Genomic DNA, 22,310 nt, shown 5'->3' on the forward strand with positions numbered 1-22,310 from the left:
GAACTCAATAGAAAGCATCAAGAGTAGACTAGAAGGAGCAGAGGACTGCATCAGTAAGCTAGAAGACAAGGTAGGAAAAAATACCCAAGTAGAGAAGCTTCTAGAAAAAAAAAAATTAAAAAGCAGGAGGAGAGCCTAAGGGAACTTTGGGACAACACAAGACAAAACAACATCCACATAATAGGGGTTCCAGAAGGAAAGGAAACTGAGCAAGGAATAGAAAAACTGTTTGAAGAAATAATGACAGAAAACTTACCTGATTTAGGGAAGAAAAACCCCACACAAATCCAAGAAGCTCACAGAGTCCCAATCAAAATGAACCCCAAAAGACCAATGCCAAAGTACATTATAATTAAATTGGCAAACAACAACGACAAAGTAAGAATCTTAAAAGCAGCCAGAGAGAGACAGAAAGTTACCTACAAAGGAACCCCCATCAGACTAGCAACTGATTTCTCAACAGAAACTCATCAGGCCAGAAGGGAATGGAATGAAATATATACAGTCATGCAAAAGAAGGGTCTGCATCCAAGAATACTGTACCCAGTGAGGCTATCAATCAAAATTGAAGATGAAATCAGGAGCTTCACAGACAAAAAGGACTAAGGGAATTTATTATCACCAAACCAGCAAAGCAAGAAATACTAAAGGGTCTGCTGTAAAAAAAAAAAAAATAGGAAGTGAAGAAGGAACACAGGGGTAAAGAATAAAAATGGCGACAAGCACCTATCAATAATAACATTAAATGTAAATGAATTAAATGCACCAATCCAAAGACATAGGGTAACGGATTGGATAAGAAAACACAACCCATATATCTGTTGTCTACAAGAAACCCATCTCAGAAAAAAAGGCGCACACAGACTGAGGGTGAAGGGATGGAAAAAGGTTTTTCAGGCGAATGGAAATGAAAAAAAAGCTGGGGTAGCAATACTTATATCTGACAAATTAGATCTCAAAGTGAAGGACATAACAAGAGATAAGGAAGGCCACTTCATAATACTAAAGGGAGCAATCCAACAAGAAGATATAACTCTGGTAAACATATATGCACCCAATACAGGAGCACCCAAATACATGAAAAAACTCCTGGAGGATATCAAGGGAGAGATTGACAGCAATACAATCATAGTAGGAGACTTTAATACCCCACTATCACCATTGAACAAATCCTCTAAACAAAAAATCAGCAAAGAAACATCAATCATAAATGACTCACTAGACCAGATGGAATTAATTGACATCTTCAGAACATTTCACCCCAAAGCCAAAGAATATACATTCTTGTCAAGTGCACATGGGTCATTTTCAAAGATAGGCCATATGTTGGGTCATAGGCAAAGTCTCTTCAAATTCAAGAAGATAGAAATCATATCAAGCATCTTCTCAGATCACAGTGGCATAAAACTGGAAATCAACTACAATAAAAACAATCCAAAAAAATCAAACACATGGAGACTAAACAGCATGCTATTAAACAATGACTGGTTTATCAGAGAGATCAAAGAAGAAATAAAAAACATCATGGCAACAAAAGACAATGAAAACACAACAATCCAAAATCTATGGGACACAGCGAAAGCAGTCTTGAGAGGGAACTTCATAGCTCTACAAGCCTACTGCAAAAAACAAGAAACAATGGTAATAAATTACCTAACCAACAACTCAAAGAGTTAGAAAAAGAGCAACAAGAAAAGCCCAGTGTAAGCAGAAGGAAGGAAATAATAAAGATCAGAGCAGAGATAAACGACATAGAGACCAAAGAAACAATACAAAAGATCAACAAAACCAAGAGCTGGTTCTTTGAAAGGATAAACAAGATTGATGAACCTCTAGCCAGGCTCACCAAGAAGCAAAGAGAGAGGACCCAAATAAACAAGGTCAGAAATGAAAGAGGTGAAATAACAACGAATCCCGCCGAAATACAAAGGATTGTTAAAAAATACTACGAACAACTCTATTCCAACAAACTGGACAACCTGGAGGAAATGGACATATTCCTAGAAAAATATAAACTTCCAAAACTCAATCAGGAAGAATCTAAACATGTCAATAGGCCAATAACTATGGAAGAAATTGAAGCAGTCATCAAAAAGCTTCCAGCAAACAAAAGCCCGGGGCCAGACAGCTTCACAGGGGAGTTTTACCAAACATTTAAGGAAGAACTAAAACCTATCCTCCTCAGACTATTTCAAAAAATTCAAGAGGAAGGAACACTTCCAAGCTCCTTCTATGAAGCCAGCATCACCCTAATACCAAAACCAGATAAAGACAACACAATGAAAGATAATTACAGGCCAATATCCCTCATGAACATAGATGCCAAAATCCTCAACAAAATTCTAGCAAATTGGATCCAGCAATACATCAGAAAGATCATACACCATGACCAAGTAGGATTTATCCCAGGGATTCAAGGATGGTACAATATCTGCAAATCAATAAACGTGATACATCACATAAACAAATTGAGAGATAAAAATCACATAATCATATCAATTGATGCAGAGAAAGCATTTGACAAAATCCAACACCCTTTCTTGATAAAAACTCTCAGCAAGATGGGAAAAGAAGGATCATACCTCAACATAATAAAAGCTATATATGATAAAACCACAGCTAACATCATACTCAATGGTCAAAAACTAAAACCATTTTCCCTAAGAACAGGAACAAGACACGGATGCCCACTCTCACCACTCCTGTTCAACATAGTACTGGAAGTATTAGCCATTGCAATTAGACAAGAAGAAGAAATAAAAGGCATCCAAATTGGAAAAGAAGAAGTAAAGCTGTCCTTATTTGCAGATGACATGATGTTGTACATAAAAAAACCTGAGAGACTCCATCAAAAAACTAATAGACTCAATAAATGAATTTGGCAATGTAGCAGGATACAAAATTAACGCCAAGAAATCTATGGCATTTCTATACACCAATAGTGAACTTACAGAAAGAGAGACTTAAAAAGCAATCCCATTTACCATCGCACCAAAAAAATTAAGATACCTAGGAATAAACTTAACTAAGGAGGAAAAAGACCTACACATGGAAAACTACAGGACACTGAAAAAAGAGATAGAGGAAGACGTAAACAGGTGGAAGAACATGCCATGTTCACGGATTGGTAGAATCAACATCATTAAAATGTCCATACTACCCAAAGCAATCTGTAGATTCAATGCACTCCCCATTAAAATATCAATGGCATATTTTACAGACCTAGAAAGAACTCTCCAAAAATTCATCTGGAATAAATATAGACCCCGAATAGCCACAGCAATCCTGAGAAAGAAGAACAAAGTAGGTGGGATCTCAATACCAGATTTCAAGCTGTACTACAAAGCCAATGTTCTCAAAACAGCTTGGTTCTGGCACAAGAACAGACATATAGACCAATGGAATAGAATAGAGAATCCAGATATCGCCCCAAACCACTATGCTCAATTAATATTTGACAAAGGAGGCATGAACATACAATGGAGTCAAGACAGTCTCTTCAATAATGGTGTTGGGAAAATTGGACAGATACATGAAAAAAAAATGAAACTAGACCACCAACTTACACCATACAAAAATCAACTCAGAATGGATAAAGGACTTAAAGATAAGACAGGAAACCATAAAAATACTAGAGGAATCCACAGGCAGAGAAATCTCAGACATATGCCAAAGCAATTTCTTCACCAATACCGCTCCTAGGGCAATGGAAGCTAAAGAGAAAATAAACAAATGGGACTACATCAAAATAAAAAGCTTTTGCTCAGCAAAAGAAACCATCAACAAAACAACAAGAAAGCCCACTGTATGGGAGAACATATTTGCAAATGTTATCACTGATAAAGGTTTAATCTCCAACATCTACAACTTAATAAAAGGAAGATAAATGATCCAATAAAAAAATGGGCAACGGACCTAAATAAAATCTTTTCAAAAGAAGACAGAAGGAAGGCCAAGAGACATATGAAAACATGCTCAAAGTCACTAATTATCTGAGAGATGCACATCAAAATGACAATGGGGTACCATTTCACACCTGTCAGAATGGCAACCATCAACAAATCAACAAACAACAAGTGCTGGTGAGGATGCGGAGAAAAAGGAACCCTCGTGCACTGCTGGTGGGAATGTAGACTGGTGCAGCCACTGTGGACAACAGTATGGAGTTTCCTCAAAAAACTAAAAATGGAGCTCTCATTTGACACAGTAATCCCATTTCTAGGATTATATCCCAAGAAACTAGAAACACCAATCAGAAAGGATATATACACCCCTATGTTCATAGCAGCACAATTCACCATAGCTAAGATTTGGAAACAGCCTAAGTGCCCATCAGCAGATGAGTGGATTAGAAAACTATGGTATATCTACACAATGGAATACTACACTGCAGTAAAAAAGAAGGAATTCTTACCATTTGCAGCGGCATGGATGGACCTAGAGAACATTATGTTAAGTGAAATAGGCCAGGCAATGAAGGAAAATACCACATGATCTCACTCATTTATGGAAAATAAAGAACATTATAACCTGATGAATAAAAAGTTAGATACAGAGGCAGTAAAGCACTGAACAGACTATCAAATTACAGCTGGAAGGCTGGGGAGTGTTGGGGAAGGAGGGAAATAGATCAACCAAAGGACTTATATGCATACATATAAGCACACCAATGGACACAAGACACTTGCGGGGGGAGGTGGGATGAGTGCATGCGACAGGGGGTAGGGGAGGCTGGGGGGAAGGTCAATGGGGAAAAAAAGGAGATATATGTACTAATATATGTAATATTTTAAACAATGAAAAAAGAGGCAACTTTCAAATTATTTAAATTATTAATAAATAATCATAATTTGCAACTGAGTGAGCTCCTTTAAGTATCCTGAATGACTTGGCTTGTAAGTCTCAATGAAGAAGAAATTAAATAGAAAATTCGTACAAGTAGCGAAGCTGTGATAGAATGCAGTGTAAATGAGAGAGAAGTGGCACTGTTTGGAGGCGTGGCATGTGGAAGTGCTTGAGAAACCTCCAAGGAAGCTTAGAAAATGGAAATTGCTTGATAGTGTCTAGAAGCCTTATGTAACAGTATTTTCTATCTTCTTTCCTATGCCCAACAAAAGAGGGGGGACTTCATTCCTTTTCAACAGAACCCCCCTTTTTTCCTCCAGTTATTCCTTTAGGAAAGTGAACCTTCTCTCCAACTGAAGGGTGGGTCCTGGTTTGTTTGATCCAATCAAAAACTACCCTGGCCAATAAATTATTTTTGTTCTGTACCACCCCAATCCCCTAAATGCGAGGTTGGTTGGAGGAACTTCCCAGAAGGAACTTTTCTAGAAGGTTCTATTTCACTCTTAAGTTCTGGAAGAGGTAGTGTCTTTTCTGCTGGATCTTGTTTCATCCACACATGAAGCCTGGAACTATATGGCAGCAGCCTGTGACCATGAAGAGCATCCGCCTGAGGTGAAGCTCCTGTGGTGAGGTTGGTGGAGTCTGAAAACCAGAACAAAGAGTTTCTGATGCACATGCGGAGTGATTCTCCTGAAATCCGCTCCACGTGAAACTTGGAGCCTGACATCTTCTACGTTTGTTCCTGTTCTGCTCTTCCAATATTGAAAGTAAAGAACTTGAGTGATGCTATTTTTAGTTTTTGCGTGCTTGTGGGCTGGTCATGGAAATGATTCTGTTCTCTTCATGTGGCAAATTATCCAAGGGACTTCCTGTAAGTTAGTGATTGAATAGAAAGAACAAAGTGTTTGTAGCCTGAATACCTGGATCATGTGTATAGAATGCATATACACATGATCCAGGTATTCAGGCTACAAATACTTTGATATAGAATACATATATTCTGATATAGAATACATATACACACCGTTGGTACCTTTTAGCAAGCATGAGATCTTATCACAGGTCTGTGCTAAGAAGGAAGCATAGTGTTGACATGTTGAAGTGCTTTGATTTATTTTTGTTTAATCCCCACGATTCATCTGAAGAAAAACTCAGACTTATTTTTATTCCATGGTAACTTAAGAAGAACAACCCTGAGGGAATAATTTATTCCTCTCTATCTTGGTAGTATTGTCTAGTAAAACCTGATAGAGAGAACTTTCTCATTCCCCTTCAGACTAGGTGAGATCATTTATACATATCCAGCCCCTACTTCACAGGTGAGATACAGAGAAGTTTACTCCCAGTGAGAAATGGAATCAGTGCCTAAACTCAAGAAAGAAGATACTGTCCATTTTTGGACACTAGCAAGCCACTCTCCAGACTCAGACTGCACAAGGAAGATGCGTTTTGGAGTTTTAGAGACCCAGCTCAAGGGCCATAGAGAAAACCTTACAACTTCTGCCTAAAAGACAAGCCCCATGCCCTTGCTGTTTTGGCTTAGTAGATAGAGCATTGGCCTTCAGACTGAGGGGTCCCAAGTTTGATTCTGGTCAAGGGCACATGCCCGGGTTGCAGGCTCAATCCCCATTAGGGGGTGTGCAGAAGGCAGAAAACTGGTGATTCTCTCTCATCACTGATGTTTCTATCTCTCTCTCCCACTCCCCTCCTCTCTGAAATCAATAAAAATATCTCACACCTGTCAGAATGGCTATCATCAACAAATGACAAGTGCGTGCTGGCGAGGATGTGGAGAAAAAGGAACCCTTCTGCACTGCTGGTGGGAATGCAGACTGGTGCAGCTACTGTGGAAGACAGTATGGAGTTTTCTCAAAAAGTTAAAAATGGAACTCCCATTTGACCCTGATCCCACTTCTAGGACTATATCCCAAGAAACCAGAAACACCAATCAGAAAGGATATATGCACCCCTATGTTCATAGCAGCACAATTCACCATAGCTAAGATTTGGAAACAGCCTAAGTGCCCATCAGCAGATGAGTGGATTAAAAAACTGTGGTACATCTACACAATGGAATACTATGCCACTATAAAAAAGAAGGAACTTGTACCATTTACAATAGCATGGATGGAACTGGAGAGCATTATGCTAAGTGAAATAAACCAGTCAGAGAAAGATAAATATCACATGATCTCACTCATATGTGGGATATAATGATCAACATAATTTGATGAACAAGAATAGATCCAGAGACAAATTGCAGGGGTGAGGGGGTTAGAGAACAACCAAAGAACGTGTATGGATGCATATTAGCATATCCAATGGACACAGACACTGGGGCGGTGGGGGCTTGCCCGGGTGGGAATGGCTTGGGGGGGTGTCAATTGGGGAAAAAGAAGACATATGTAAAACTTTAGACAATAAAAAAAATCAATGGAAAAAGTATCCTCCAGTGAAGATTCAAAAAAATATATATATTAAAAAAATAAATAAAAGACAAGCCGCAGGATGACTGTTGTTTTTTTTCCTTAGGTTTTTGCTATTTTTCTCTATAGGTACAATCATGTCACAGGCCATGGAACTGGGCAAGTTTCTAAGCTCTGTTCATTAGAATTGTACTTTATAGAATTATAGTTAGAAACAGAGCTGAGAAACTCAAGGTTTATGATTCTAAGTTCATCAATGTCTCTGACAGTGCTAGCTCATCAACCATGAATCAAGCCAGAAACAACAGTATCAAAAAGAGACTATCGAAGCAAACACTTAGCGTTGTAGAAACTTTGGTTCTCAGTAAAAGCACATCCGTCTAGGCCCCTAGACTCTAGGGGCTGTGTGGGAAGTATGCGAGTACAATCTTGGTTGTTCCAACGGTCAAGAATATCAGTAGCTTTTGTGCTCTTAGGCACAGATGGAATCTTCTCACTCCTTTATTATGAATTTTAGTTTAGTGCCTAGACATGCAAATACTGAAATGCGTAATATAAGTGACTTTTCCAGGCCTAGGGCATATTTATTTATTTCAATGATATGTTGATGTGTTATATTATCTGTGAATTTTATTTCAGAATAGTTAAGAGGGTGTTGTAAAATAAATGGCCGATAACCACTGGTTTACACAAAAAGAAAGCTTTCTTGTGGTTCAGCAGAATTGTTGAACTTTATAAGCGGTTGGTTTAGGGTTGTGTGGGTACAACCTTCCTCCTTTCAGAAAGCATTTCATCAGTGCCAGCCCCTTCCAGCTGAAAAGGCATTTGAAGAAAAGAAAATTCATTAACTGGCAAATAATTTAGTAATGAGTCAATGGAGAGCTGGCACATTAGAATAACAATTTAGAGCACAATTTTGTATGTTCTGGATAATTAACTAATCTGTTTCATGATTTACTGCACTGACTACAAATGTGTATTTACCACGTGTGACTACTTCCCCTTTTCCCAGGTTATTTTTTATAGTATGTTTGTTTCTTAAGCTATGTTTCTTGGTTATCAATTTTTTTAAGGGCTGAAATCTGCACTTGTATTCAATGTGGAAGGAATGCTAAGCTAGTTTTATCCAGCACAGTGCACTGTAGTAGAAATTGCACCCCAATCTCTTCTGTATGCACAGGTTTGGAGCTCACTCCTTAATGGACTTTAATCCTGAGGTTTCGAGATGTTCTTGAGCTTTGCTTTCAAGAACAAAGAAGAAGAATGCATTTCCAGGGCTCACATAAGGTACGAATGGTCATTTTGGTATGATGCAATGACCCACAAAAGTGTGTTTGTGGGAGAAAGTCTGTTTTCATGCTTTTTAAAGCCCCAACTTGGTGTTAAAATGTAAACACATTATCTGGGAAGCATAATTAATTATGAACTTCTTCCTGAGGCTTCCTCTCATACAAAATTACTTAGGAAATTGGCCTGCAAACTGATGTACAAAGACTGAGCCATATTACAGGTAGATTGAGGTTGAAGTGAGTGTCCAGGGTTTATTCCCTTATGTGGAGGTAAAATGGAAAAAAAAGTGGAGTAGAAATCTTTGGTTTATCAAGTGATGGGGTCAAGTGAGCAGTTCAAGGTGAAGTCTGTTCATAGAAAACACACATGAGAGGCCAGCTGTGACGAGGGAGCTTGTGCCTTATGAAACATCTCATTCCTGTGGAAGGCAGCCTTGCTGATCCTGGCACTCTTTTTTATTAAGGAAGGATGTAGCCTCAGAATCCTTCCAAACACAGAGTTCTAAGAAGCCACTACCAATTCATCCTTGACATATAAAGGAAACATTTCTTTCTGACACTTTAGGACATCATTTTGAGGGTCAACATATGGATGATGCCAAGAGTATGAAGGATCCCAAACTCTACCTGGAGAGGAGCAATAAAGACATTTAATTGATAGAGAGAATGCCTGCTACTTACCAAGCTTTAGCACTGGAAGGTATCTCAAGCTGTTGGCTGGTCCCTGGGACTGGCATCCTCAAGTAGAGGTTTCCTTAAGCCAGAACAAGTATAAAGGGTTAAGAGATGTAACTTATTTAGTATGTCCAAGATTTCTTTGGTCAGAGAGAGAGAGAGAGAGAGAGAGAGAGAGAGAGAGAGAGAGGAAGAGAAAGAGAGAGAGGAGAGAGAGAGAGAGAAAGAGAGAGGAGAGAGAGAGAGAGAGAGGAAAAATGATCTTTAAGTCTATAGCCACACACGTTGACAGCCCAGTTAATCTCAGGGGAAACAAAAGTCAAAACAAAAATATGAAATCACTTTGTAAGGGAAATCATTTATCAGTCATAGACAAGATATAATGATGCAGACGAGATATAATGACGCAGACACAATGGCCTAATCCAGTGGTCGGCAAACTCATTAGTCAACAGAGCCAAATATCAACAGTACAACAATTGAAATTTCTTTTGAGAGCCAAATTTTTTAAACTTAAACTTCTTCTAACACCACTTCTTCAAAATAGACTCGCCTAGGCTGTGGTATTTTGTGGAAGAGCCACACTCAAGGGGCCAAAGAGCTGCGTGTGGCTCGCAAGCCGCAGTTTGCCCACCACGGGCCTAATCTATCATTTTGTATACAGGGAAATCAGGTTTGCTATTTAACAATTGGCTTGTGTGAAAATATACTGAAGATATCCAGTTTATTTTTATCAAACATTCTTATGTAAACACCCTATCATTTGGATTCTAATTGAACACTTTCACCCTAACATAGATTAAAAAAAAAAAAAAAAAAAAACAACACTCATGGATACTGCAAGTAGAAAAAAACCTCAGCTTTGCTCAACAGGGACATGGCTATGAACTGAGAAACATCTCCCTTGTTTACTCTATTGGAAAACAAAGCTGCTCAAAACAAAATATCTTATCTCAACACCATCTCCCCGTGGGTTTTCTGAATTCGTTTCTGAAGTGGCTAGGGTGCTTTTGTGCTCCTCAGCTTTTCTGGATATGAGAGGCTCTGCAGGAACTGAATTTCAGCACTGTGATTAATTCAGTATTTCAGGGCAAAGGCAGTGCAGGATCAAACAGAGCCTAGTCTTCCCAGAGATGCAAATAGAAAATGCCCCAAGTCTACCTACACCAGGGCCAATTTATGACTTGGTGTCTGGTGAATCTTTAGATTAACACTCTCCAACTCCTATTGTCTAGACCTGGCAAAGACAGAAGATAACTGTCAACAGGGAGGCAGCCGGTGAGGGATGTGGGAAATACAGAGCCTTCCTTTGGGTTGTAGATCAAAGAAGCTTGCCATTTAGATAGACCCTGGAAGGCATCTGCAGATCAGGGAGAGGCATCCCTGTCAAGAGTGAGAAGGCAACCAGGCTCAGTAAAGAAAAAGTCCTTGTGTGAGGACTCAAGTGGACGAGACCACAGCAATCGCATAATTGAACCCGGGCAACTTCTGTTTTGTGCATGATAGTTGGAAGTGAAGGCAAGAATGAGGATAGAGATCTTGTTTGTGTTACAGTCTTTGTTCAGTGATGACAGACACGGGGTCATCTCTGAGATCTCACAGGCAGAAGTAGGGTATTTGTTTACCACCATTTAGTTCCCACTTGAAAGTGTGGGTCAGGACATTTGCTTTAATTGAAAGAGGTTTAAAGGGGATGTTTGGAGAGATCATTTACCATCTCTCCTCCCCTGAGTAAAACGTTTAGATGATTCACGTCTAAGGAAGGGAGGAGGATTAAGATTGATCATAAAATGCACTCTGTCTGATATACGAGCACAGGGCTGGCTGGCCTCCTGAGCAGCAGTGGTCAGTCTCCTGATTTCTGACGGGAAGGTCACAAATGGACCTGGGGTGAGTTCCTATGGGCTATAAGTCACCCCTGGTTTGACTCGTTCTTTGGTTCTACTGTTTATTAACTCTTCATTGTTGATTTGTACATTCAACAACCAAGTACTGCTCTCTCTTTAATTCTGAGCTTGGCATTGGGTGTGAAAGACCTCACTGTCTGTTGAGTGCCTCTCACCTGCTGCCATTGACTTCCTTATATTCCATTCTCCACACAGAGCCAGAGGGGACTCTTGAAAACATAAATTAGAACAAATAATACCTTAAACATGAGGCCCAAATGGCTCTCCCTCTGACTTAAAATGACATCCAACCACTTCTAAAGCCACCAGGAGCTGGGCCTTATCCAGAAAAGTGCTGCATTTGCTTAGCCAGGTGCGTCTTGCAGGGTGGTGGGGACACCAGCATGCATGGTGTTAATGAACCTTAACTTTTAAGATGAAAGTAAATATTAAGAAGCTCCATGGAGAGTAATATGAGTTTGGGAGGATGTCAAGACATTTCAGGTCAGTGTAAATGCTTTATCCTATGTGCAAGGAAAATCGCTGAGGGTGATATGACCAGATTTGTGTTTTTAAAAGATCCCTTGGGCTGCCATGGGCAGCATGGATTAAACAAAGGTTCTAAACCAGAAGCCCAGGTAGGAAACCATTGTGGTAGTTTAGGTAGTGGAAAAAAGGGTAGGTGCAAAATGTATTTTGGAAGTAAAATTAATGGGATTGGCGTTTGATTGAACATAGGGAGGAGTGAGTAAGTGGGAGGAATCTAGCTTGATTTATGGTTACCATCTTTTGTATGAGATCTTCTTATGACCCAGGATTCAAAAGTGGCCACTTATGCAGTCATTCCAAATCTAGCTCATTGGTACCATCTGCTGCTACATGCAGAATTTAGCTAACTTTTGCCTGCTTTTGGCCAAAATCTGACTAATTATGTTATAAACTCATTGGGCTTGACTTAAGAGATGCTGTCAAATCAAGATATTCAAACATCTTTTCTTGAATATGAATAAAGCACTTACTAATAAATTCCATCATTTCCCTTTATTTTACAAAAAGCATAAGATAGCCAATAAAAGTGTGTGAGCTGCAAATAAAAAATCCAAGGCAAATTAGTAATCCTCATCTCCTCTAAGAGTAAACAAATATATTGTCTTGGATAAGTAAGTATAAATAAAAGTATAAAATCTAAGATAATTGAAAACGTTGGGGTGAGAACCATTTATTGAATATAGACAAATACATGTTGAGCACATTTTGTAAAAATACAGAATAGCAACACTGAATATCTGTAACGTGTGATTGAAGGCCCTGACCCCCCAATGCTGAGTGAGGTTCTCTCAGCTAAGAATCGGGCGGCTGGCTGAGGACCATCTTTCAAAGTGCAATATCTTTTCATACTTGCAGTTAAAATTAACTAATAATTTAGCCTAACAATCTGGCGCTGCCCACGAGGTCCTCTTCAACCAGTCTGAGTTTTGCATGTGAACAGTTTGTTATTAGTCTTCACTTGGTACCACTCACAGCTGGTCCTCATATTGTTCAAAGCAAGTGACATCATGAATTTTCCCAAGAATCACTAATACCAGCAGTAATGCATTGGTTTCTCACTATTTAAAATGCCCTCTAAAATCCTCTATTTCCCCCCAAAAAAGTATTAAACTCTAATCAAAATTATTAGTAGTTTGAGTATTAGCAACAGGAATTTTAGCCTTCTGTTTATCTTTATAAAAATAATCTTTAATCAGTATTGTTTACAGTATGCTGTCAGCATGCCACATTGGTTTGGCATGTACTCCAGAGGGTTACATAAGCCCTTCTTTCTTCCAAAGGAAGGTTTTAATTATAAAATTTCTCTTGTATTTATATTTCATCTAACTTGTAAGGACTTACTAATAAATATCTAGATTATAACCATTTTTTGAGACCTTAGAAACTCTACCTTTTCTTGTTTTCTTTTTTATTTCTACCACATCCCTTCCCTCCCTCCTTCCTTCTTGTAATCCACTCTGTCTGCACGTCTTCCCCCAATTTGTCTCCAGGCACTTTATCTTCAAGCTACTTTATATGTGCCAGGCCCTGAGCTATGGACTCTCTGCCTGAAGGTCAAACAATTAAATGGGGGTGACAGATTAAGAAACAAAAAATTACCATGTTGGGAAAATGGGTTGTTAGACATATACAGATAAAGTATTGAGGAAGCTTAGGGGACTGATTTGTATCTCATTTCATTTTATTCATTCAGTTAACAAAGATTTATTGAGACTGGGTGATAGACACAGTACTGTGAATATGGAGCTTAACGCCTAGGAGAGGAGGCAGTTAGGAGGAATAATTGCATAGATAGCAGTATAATTGCATTTGTATATGTTATGAAAAGAGTTAAGGGTCCTTTGGATCTCATTACACGGGGAACAAACTATCTAGTCTGAGTGTTGAAGGTGAACTTCTGAGGACATGACATTTACTGTCACTTAAAGGATGAGGAGAGTTAGAAAGGTGGTGAGCCAGGGGCAGTCATCTGGGCAAAGTCCCTATGGCGGAGAAAGCCAGTATAGCTCAAGAACAGTGAGCTAAGAAAGGGCGGGTGTAGCATGAATGAGGGAGCTGCCAGGTTGTGCAGGATCAGGTAATTTATCCTAAAGATCTTGCCTTAATTCCAAGAGCCATGTGAAACCATTTAAGCAGAAGACCAATAGGATCTTGTAATTCTCAGCATTTTATTTTCTCTCAAAACTCTCTAGCTTTGACTTTTGGCCAATTTTGCAATGGATTTGGTTGCTGGGGGATTGGAGATCAGTACCTAGGATTAGTGTTGTAGCTGTAATTAGAGTTCATGTACTAACACCCCAAGCCAGAAAACACACTGACAGCAGAGCATGTCCTAAGGATTTCAAAGTCTAGTAAGAGATATAGCACCTGTGTCTTGGAGGCTGACATAGTGAGCTTAGAGAGCAGCAATCCCAACACATTTTTTTGCCTTTACCATGTTTGTATATAGCCTGTGAACACTTGAGACATTATATACTTGATAAGGTCTTTGGAAAGCACAGATGAGCAATCTCTCTCTCTCTCTCTCTCTCTCTCTCTCTCTCTCTCTCTCTCTCTCTCTGTCTCTGTCTCTGTCTCTCCCCGCTGAAAGATAAGACTTTAGTGATATCCACACCAGCAATCAATGACAATACTCATAAAAACTGAGCACTTATACCATATCTTGATGACGTTCAATACTTATCACACCATTGGTGTGTGTGTGTGTGTTAAAGGCATCTTTCCAGAAGCTAAGTAAATATCACCTCACAGAGAAAGGGCACCTAGTCCCATGAAGGTCTTTGAAATTGTTCTGTAGTTAAATACATGGTAACACATCTAATTCAAGCTGGATCATGTGTCACACGTGCAGGTAATGCAGCACCAACAGCGACATTTAAATTAAAACAAAATCCTTAATTTTGTTGTGAAAATCCCCAAACTTGAGTTCAAATACAAGCAAAAAAGAGCAAAAGAGCCAAGAAGAGATCCTTTGATGTTTCCCTTGCTCTAAAAACTACTTTTAAAATAAATGTTATGAGGGTTGTTTTCTACGAAGAACCTTCACTTCCTCTCCAACAACCTTGGAAGATTTATCCTGACAGATTTTTCCATTTTATAAGTTTGTTGATGTGCACAGATTATGTGTAGCAGTCACAAGTGCTGAGTCATTATATTTTACCAAGTGGTTGATAAATTCCCTTTTCCTCTATCACCTTCCTTCATTTAGGCCCCAAGATCAATGCTCTGTTTTATACATAGAAAGACTAAAGACTCAAGCAATTTGCTTAGCTGAAAACCAGAGCTGAAGTATTCTTACTGATATTTTAGTTCTAGGAGCTGGAGATTGTTTTCATTTACACGAGCCTTAGAAATACAGAACTGAAATGTCCCTCCCTTTCTATTGTAACTGCGAAAGTACAGTTCCTTGGGGATCTAGCTCTAACTTAGTGTTATTAAATATTCAGCACATGGATGAAGGTCAACAAAAACATTGTAAAGTAGTGAAAAATATCCTTCCTTTTTGGAAATGGCATAGAATGCTAACTGCATATTCCTAGATTGTAAGAGTTGTTTTAAATTTTTATTGCCATCCCCACTCTCTTGCCTGAAAAAAGATAGGAAGAGCTTACAAATATGTAACTCATCTAAAGCCGGGGTTCCTCGTGGCCTCTTCTCATCTGGTTTCACATAGAATCACCAGTCGTGACACCCCAAGACAGCGAAGAAGACACTGAAATCTTTTATGAAGTCTCCCAAAGAATGGCGGATGGAAACCCACTTAACATGGCACAGCGATCCTTCAGTCTCGCTTTCTAGTCTCTCTCCGCATTCACTTCCCATGGCCCTCTATCTCGCCTTCCTGTCTCTGTCTTCACCAAGGCCCGCTCCCAGGCGCACCCTGACTGAATCTGTTCACCTCTGCGTTTTGTATGTCTGCTTAGCCTCTCGTGTCTCCTGCAGTTCCCTTGTTATCCATTTTAGAAAAAAAATCAAAGGCGAGGAGACTGCAAAATAAGGAAAGAACCTTTCTCCCTAATAGAATGGGTGGGGAGGCAGACAGAACACAGGCCTCTGCTTCCCATGTTTGAATGTTCTCAGGAACCACCTGGTTTAAAACGCAGACCCCAATTCGGTGGGGCTGGGATTGGGCCTCAGCTTCTGCGTGGGTAGTCAGCGCCCAGGAGTCTGTTCAAACTCCTACAATCAGGGAATATGCAGTTAGCATTCTATGCCATTTCCAAAAAGGAAGGATATTTTACACTATTTCACAATGTTTTTGCTGACTTTCATCCATGTGCTGAATATTTATAACACTAAGTTAGAGCTAGATCCCCAAGTAACTGTACTTTCTCAGTTACAATAGAAAGGGAGGGACATTTCAGTTCTGTATTTCTAAGGCTCATGTAAATGAACAGCAAGGCTGAAAGAGGGTTCCTCCAGGAACTGAGAGAGGGCCTGTGTGTAAAAAAGGAGCTAGAGGGCTGACTCCACGAAGACAGTGATGCTGCCTGCTTTGTTGGCCACTGCAGCACCTGGCTTTACCCAGGCGACCTTATTCAGTAGATATATGTAGTTACCTGATCTCGAATCTCACCAGCCCTGACTGTTTCGGCCTTCCATTCCTGTCCCTTCTTAGCGTTTGAGACGCCTGAGCAGTGCCACATTTCCTGGAACAACTCCATCTATTCCAGACATTTGTCTGGCGGGTGATTTACACGGAATCCAGAGGCACCGAAGTGCTTTTGTCTGACCCTTGCGGCCTTCAGAGATTCATTCTTCACTCCCAAGTACTCTCACACCCCACACTTGGCCATCGATCACTTCTGACAGGCTGGTTGGGATCTTAATCACAGCTCCCCCAGTTTTAGTTAACATGGCTTTGTCCGTGAACTTAATCAGCAAGCTCTCCACTCTATCATTCCAGCCATTGATCAAACAACAGCCACTAAATCAGGAAGAGCCCTGGCGGAGCCCTGAAAACTATGCCCATTATTGCCGCTGAGCCGCTGATGGAAACTGTTTGTATATCACTTTTTAACCACTTATTTATCAGTTTCATTTTAACTGGGTTACCTCAGAATAACTCACAATTAACAGTTTTTAAGACATTTTAATTGAATAGCAAATGTGAAACTTGCTTTTTATTTTAAAAATGAAAAAAATTGGAAACATATAATATACAATGTGGACTTTATCTTCATTCTTTCCTTAATCTGATTCCCGTACCCTCCCACTCTCCTTCTCATTAAATATGGTTTTTCCTCCTGGAGATTTTTATGTGCATTTTGTATCCATATGTGGTGTGTCAGAAACATTTACTGTTAGCTGTGTGTAGATGGGCTCTTCCCGTTCCCAGTTGCCTTGTAGCTCAGATGGGCATGAGACTAGCTTAGGCTCCTGTAACTGCAAACAGAGGTGACCATGTGTCATTGCTGGGCTGATGAGCAGGCAATGGAATGAGTTCGCCATGAGCTTTCTTCCTTTGCTGCAAAGACTGAGGAGGACCCGTGTTCTAAATGGTGCCAACACAAAACGGCGGAACCTCTGCCAGCCTCGGTCCCTGAATGACTGTGTGGATTAGAAGTCTGCTCTCATTCTGCAAATCTGCGTTATAAACCACAAGTAAAACCTACCTTTATTGTGTTTAATTACCAGAACTTCAGGGTCAATTAGTTACCACAGCAAAGCCAATCATTACCTGTTGATAGATACATCTACAATTAGTGTGTTTTTTTTAATTCTTTTCTTTTGCACACGCTTTTTTTTTTAAAATCACTTTTTATTTTCTATCATTTTCTTGTCCTCTTGGTATTTCTTTGTTTCTTTTTTTCCTTCTTAGCCTATAGTTTTGCTTCCTTTGGTACCATCTATTTCCAGAAATCTGTTATCTTGCATCTCTTTTTCATCTAGTCACCCAACAATGTTTGTGTCTCTAATCAAGTTTTCTCCTTCTCTTTACCCCTCCCACAACTCAAACTGGACGTAACCCCATTGTTTGCTGAGAAAATATCTCACATGACTGAATGTTCTGCTCATCCTTGACTACTCTGTGTGGCTGAGGGATGTACGCTATGCCCAAACTATGTTGTCTGCCCAAATATTTGCAGCAGAGGTTGGTCCTGAAGCCTCCAATCTTCTGTACATAATGATTATTTTGCTCAGTTCTCAGCATCTAATTTTTACATATATTTTTTATTATAACAACTGAATTCTAGGTAGAGCTGCACAACCCACAGATATTTAATTGGTTTTGTCAATTGTGGATACAAGGCCAGATAGCTTCAAGCATCTTCCAGCCCCCTCAACTGCAGCTTATATTTCCTCTCTGTCATTCTTTCTCTACCTCTCCCATCTCCTCAGCATGCTTTCCCATTATTTTTTACAGTAACAGTTCTGTTATAAAAACAATACATAAAAGCATATTCTATTGGAAACTGTAAACCACTGAGCTGGCCATCAGAAAACCAGTATCACAAGTATTATACAAATGCCCATTACTTTTCAGCAGAGCAAGAGATGTCAGAAATTTTTTTATTCTGTGCATTCTCTGGAGACAATGAGGTTATACAAATGCATAGACTCAAGAAATATGATTGACACTCTTGTGGTTTGTGTGATCAGTTTCTGTGATGGATGGCAAGCCATGAAGCAGAATCAGTTAAAGTGGAAGGAGGCAACCTCAGGTTTGTATTAGATAGTGGTCCTTAAGGTCAGCTTTGGGCATTTCCTTGTGCATTTCATCATGAATCTGATTATTAGCCCTTCTTGTGATGATGTATTTTGGCTATCTCAGAGGAAATAATATACACATTATTTGATCCAAAAAATGGAAAGAAAGAAAATATATTTAGAAAAACATTTGAATACTAAAAAGAAGTCCACATGATTTGGTCCAACTTGCTTATTCTTCAACATGGAAGCTGAGGCCTACAGAAATTGGAAATGGGCTCATGTCATGAGGCAGCTCTAGACAAAAGGAGACCCAGAGTCAGGTTCTCTGGTCTCTACATTTGGTACCCTCACCACTTCTTGGAAATTCACATTTATGTGATTTTTCCTAATGTTCATCATATTTCTGTGTTTTCTGCATCCCCAAGTCTCTTTTGGTAGTTGTAATACATTCAACAAACATATATTTATTCAATCTTTACATTTTAAAAGTTATTAATGCAGAGAATTGTGCTTGTGGTTTGAATGGGTATGGGGGAGGTATAGTTGTATTCATTTTCCATTGCTGATTTAACTATGACAAACGTAGTGGCTTCAAATAACTCATATTTACATCTTACAGTCTGCAGGTTCAAAGTGAAGAGTTTGGGGTTCTAGACCCCAGTTGGCTTGGTTTGGAAGACAGCTGTGCGACATTCAACAACTGTTCTCTGAATCAGTTTCACCATTTGTAAAATGAGGACATTCATTGATGGCAACTGCAACTTAGGGGGTGTTGTGAAGAGTATAGAAGTTTAATTCATATTAAGCATGTAGAGCAATGTCTGGCACATTGTATGCGCAACAGAGCCTGAGAGATGAATTCTTCTTATAATTGTTATCATTATTCATATAGCTGAGCATACAATTCGGTTGTCAAGAGATACTGTAATATGAATTATCTAATTATTTAAATAGTTGATATTTTAATGAGGTGAGTGGGCTTGGTAGACAAGAGAAGACAGGACATTTTTGAGCTGGAGGCAGTGAAAGAAAGGATGAATCCAAAAAGAAAGTTAAATTCAATCATTGTTTATCCAGTGTATACACTGGACAAGTGTCACAAATGGACCTAGTTTACTATTCACATTTGCCATGAGTTGCATGGGGAGTGGATGTCTCTTTCTCTACATCTAAATTTTTCTATCAGGTGGTATGTTATCAATGAGGCAAGGCCCAAACCCATTTCTGCCCCTAACAAGCCTCTTCTGTAGTTCTGTGGCTAATCCTCTTCTCTGTTGCTTTAAAATCTCTAAACAACACCTTGAGTGAAAGGGTCACTCCAAGACAAAAGTGGCCAGGCTCTGATGAAAGCATTATCTAACAGCCCTGACTGGGTGCCTCAATAGGTTGAAGCATTGTCCCATTCACCAAAAGGTTGTGGTTCAATTCTAGGTCAGGGCATGTACTGTACTTAGGTTATAGGTTCAATCTCATCAGGGCGTGTATGGGAGGCAATGGATCAATGTTTCTCTCTCCCTTTCTTTCTCTCTGAAATCAATAAAAACATCCACAGGTGAGGATTAAAAAAAAAAAAAGAATTAGCTAATCTAGTGGTAGGAGGCAGTAGAAAATGCCATGATGTGGGCCTACACATGACAAATGGCAGTCCTGTAATAGCATTGTTAGGCCACTAGGCTCACCAGATTTGCTCACCCCATCTTTGTAAGGGTAGAAGCTCTTGTAGAATATAGTAAACTTAATACATATATTGAACACCATTCACTTCACCAAAGAAAAAATTACTTCCAACATCTGTGATGCTGATCGGGGAGTCATCTGCTGCAACTTCAGGTGGAGATAGTGGAAAGCCTGCTGTAGACCTGCGTGATTGAGGACTCCTGATCAGTCATCAAAGGCTAGCTGGCTAGGATTCTTCGGATTGAATCCCCTGACCCTGGATTCTAGATTAGATTAAATTTTTGCACATACACTTACATATTACCATTAACATGTTTTCAAGTAAATTACATACAATGGAACAAATGGCTGTAGTTGAGGGTGATGTTGCAGAGATCACAATTTGGCTCTGGCTTGTTGGTGCTCCTGCTCTTCCTGCAAGCTTCAAATTCTCTGTTGCATAAAATCTTTAGCATAAATCCACACTCTCAAGCCTCTCATCGTATTAAAATTGTTTCTTGATCTCACCTTCTCCTCTTGCTACTACCCCCTTTCCTTGCTTCCCCTCATAAGCAAACCATAATAACTCCAGTTCTCAATTTCCCATTCTTACTTTATTTTATGATGAAAATGTTTGAAACTGCCGAAACCGGTTTGGCTCAGTGGATAGAGCGTCGGCTTGCGGACTCAAGGGTCCCAGGTTCGATTCTGGTTAAGGGCATGTACTGTGGTTGCAGGCACATCCCCAGTGGGGGGGTGTGCAGGAGGCAGCTAATCGATGTTTCTCTCTCATCGATGTTTCTAGCTCTCTATCCCTCTCCCTTCCTCTCTGTAAAATATCAATAAAATATATTTAAAAAAAAAAAAAAAAAAGAAAATGTTTGAAACTTTCAAATGTATTTTGCACATATGGGAGATTGTATAACATGTATTTAAACAGGTTAAAAGATAAAATAACACGAGTACCCATGAACCATTTTTTTTTAACTTAAGAAATAGAATACTATCCATATCTTTGAATCCTTTTTTGTGTCCTTCCTCATTCCCCACTTCCAAGGTAAGCATATGAGGACATTGTGTGAATCACCCTTCCCCCATCTTTGTAAGTACCGTGTTTCCTCGAAAATAAGACAGTGTCTTATATTAATTTTTGCCCCCAAAGACACGCTAGGTCTTATTTTCAGGGGATGTCTTATTTTTCCATGAAGAAGAATACGGTACGCATTTATTGTTAAATGAAAATAAATGAAATTTATTACCTGTATACGGTACGGTAGTACGGTAGTTGTCAAAACAAACCAGACAAACTGTGAATCCTACAGTATCAAGAATTTATTCATTTATTCAATGACAATCATGTCATCATCTTCTGGAACATCATCATAACAATCCAATTCCTGAATTTCCTGGTGAATTTCTTGTGACTCCATTTCTTTCAGAATCAGTGGACCAAATCTCTCATGTTTAGCAATAGCACTGTCTTTAAATGAGTACTTCTTGTCAAGGTAGCCTGCTCGCAGTGTATTTGCAATGCAACTGTCAGTGATTTTCTCCCATGAATTCTTCACCCAAGTCACAACTTCTTGCAGTTTAGGTTTCACAAAGTTTCCACGCTGATTTCTCTCCATTCTATTTTCTATGTAGTCATTAATTTCCATGTGCAAATTGTCTTTGAATGGCTTGTTTATTGCAATATCAAGAGTTTGGAGATAGGCCGTCATTCCTGCGGGAATCATTATCTGATCCATTTTTCTTTCGCGAAGAAATGTCTTTAGCGTGGTGAGTGCTGGCTGCATCCCAGACTAGCAGACCTCTTTGGCTCCCTCGCATAACAAGCGGCAGCATTAAATCGACCCACTTCCTTATAACTGCTTGTGTGGCCCAGGCTTTTTCAGTTTCAAGAATAAAAATGCCCAAAACACGTTCAATCTTTTCCTTCTTGCCCTTAGAAATGATTAAAGGTGGGATTTTAGTGCGACGAATTGCCAAAATACAGGAAACACGTGCACTTTCGTAAGCAGTGGAGGGAATGTACGCCAAGGAGGCACCCCGCTATTCAATTGTTGTTTGAGATGATTGGCCCATAAACACTGCAGTTTCATCCATAGCAATCATGTTGGAAAGATTGTATTTAGAGAAGTCAACATCATCAATAAAGGACTTGAATGCAAGTGCTCGCTTAATAATTTGAGTATCTTCCAACCTAAACAATGTTGTAGATCTTCTTAAAGACAGTTCACTTCGCTGAAGGAAATTATCCAGCCAGTGTTGTGATGCTTTGAAGTCTTCGGGGGCTATGTCAAACTGTGGTGCCATTGCAAGGGCAAATT

Source organism: Plecotus auritus, assembly GCF_963455305.1.
Source record: "Plecotus auritus genome assembly, chromosome: 6".
Lineage (NCBI taxonomy): Eukaryota > Metazoa > Chordata > Mammalia > Chiroptera > Vespertilionidae > Plecotus > Plecotus auritus.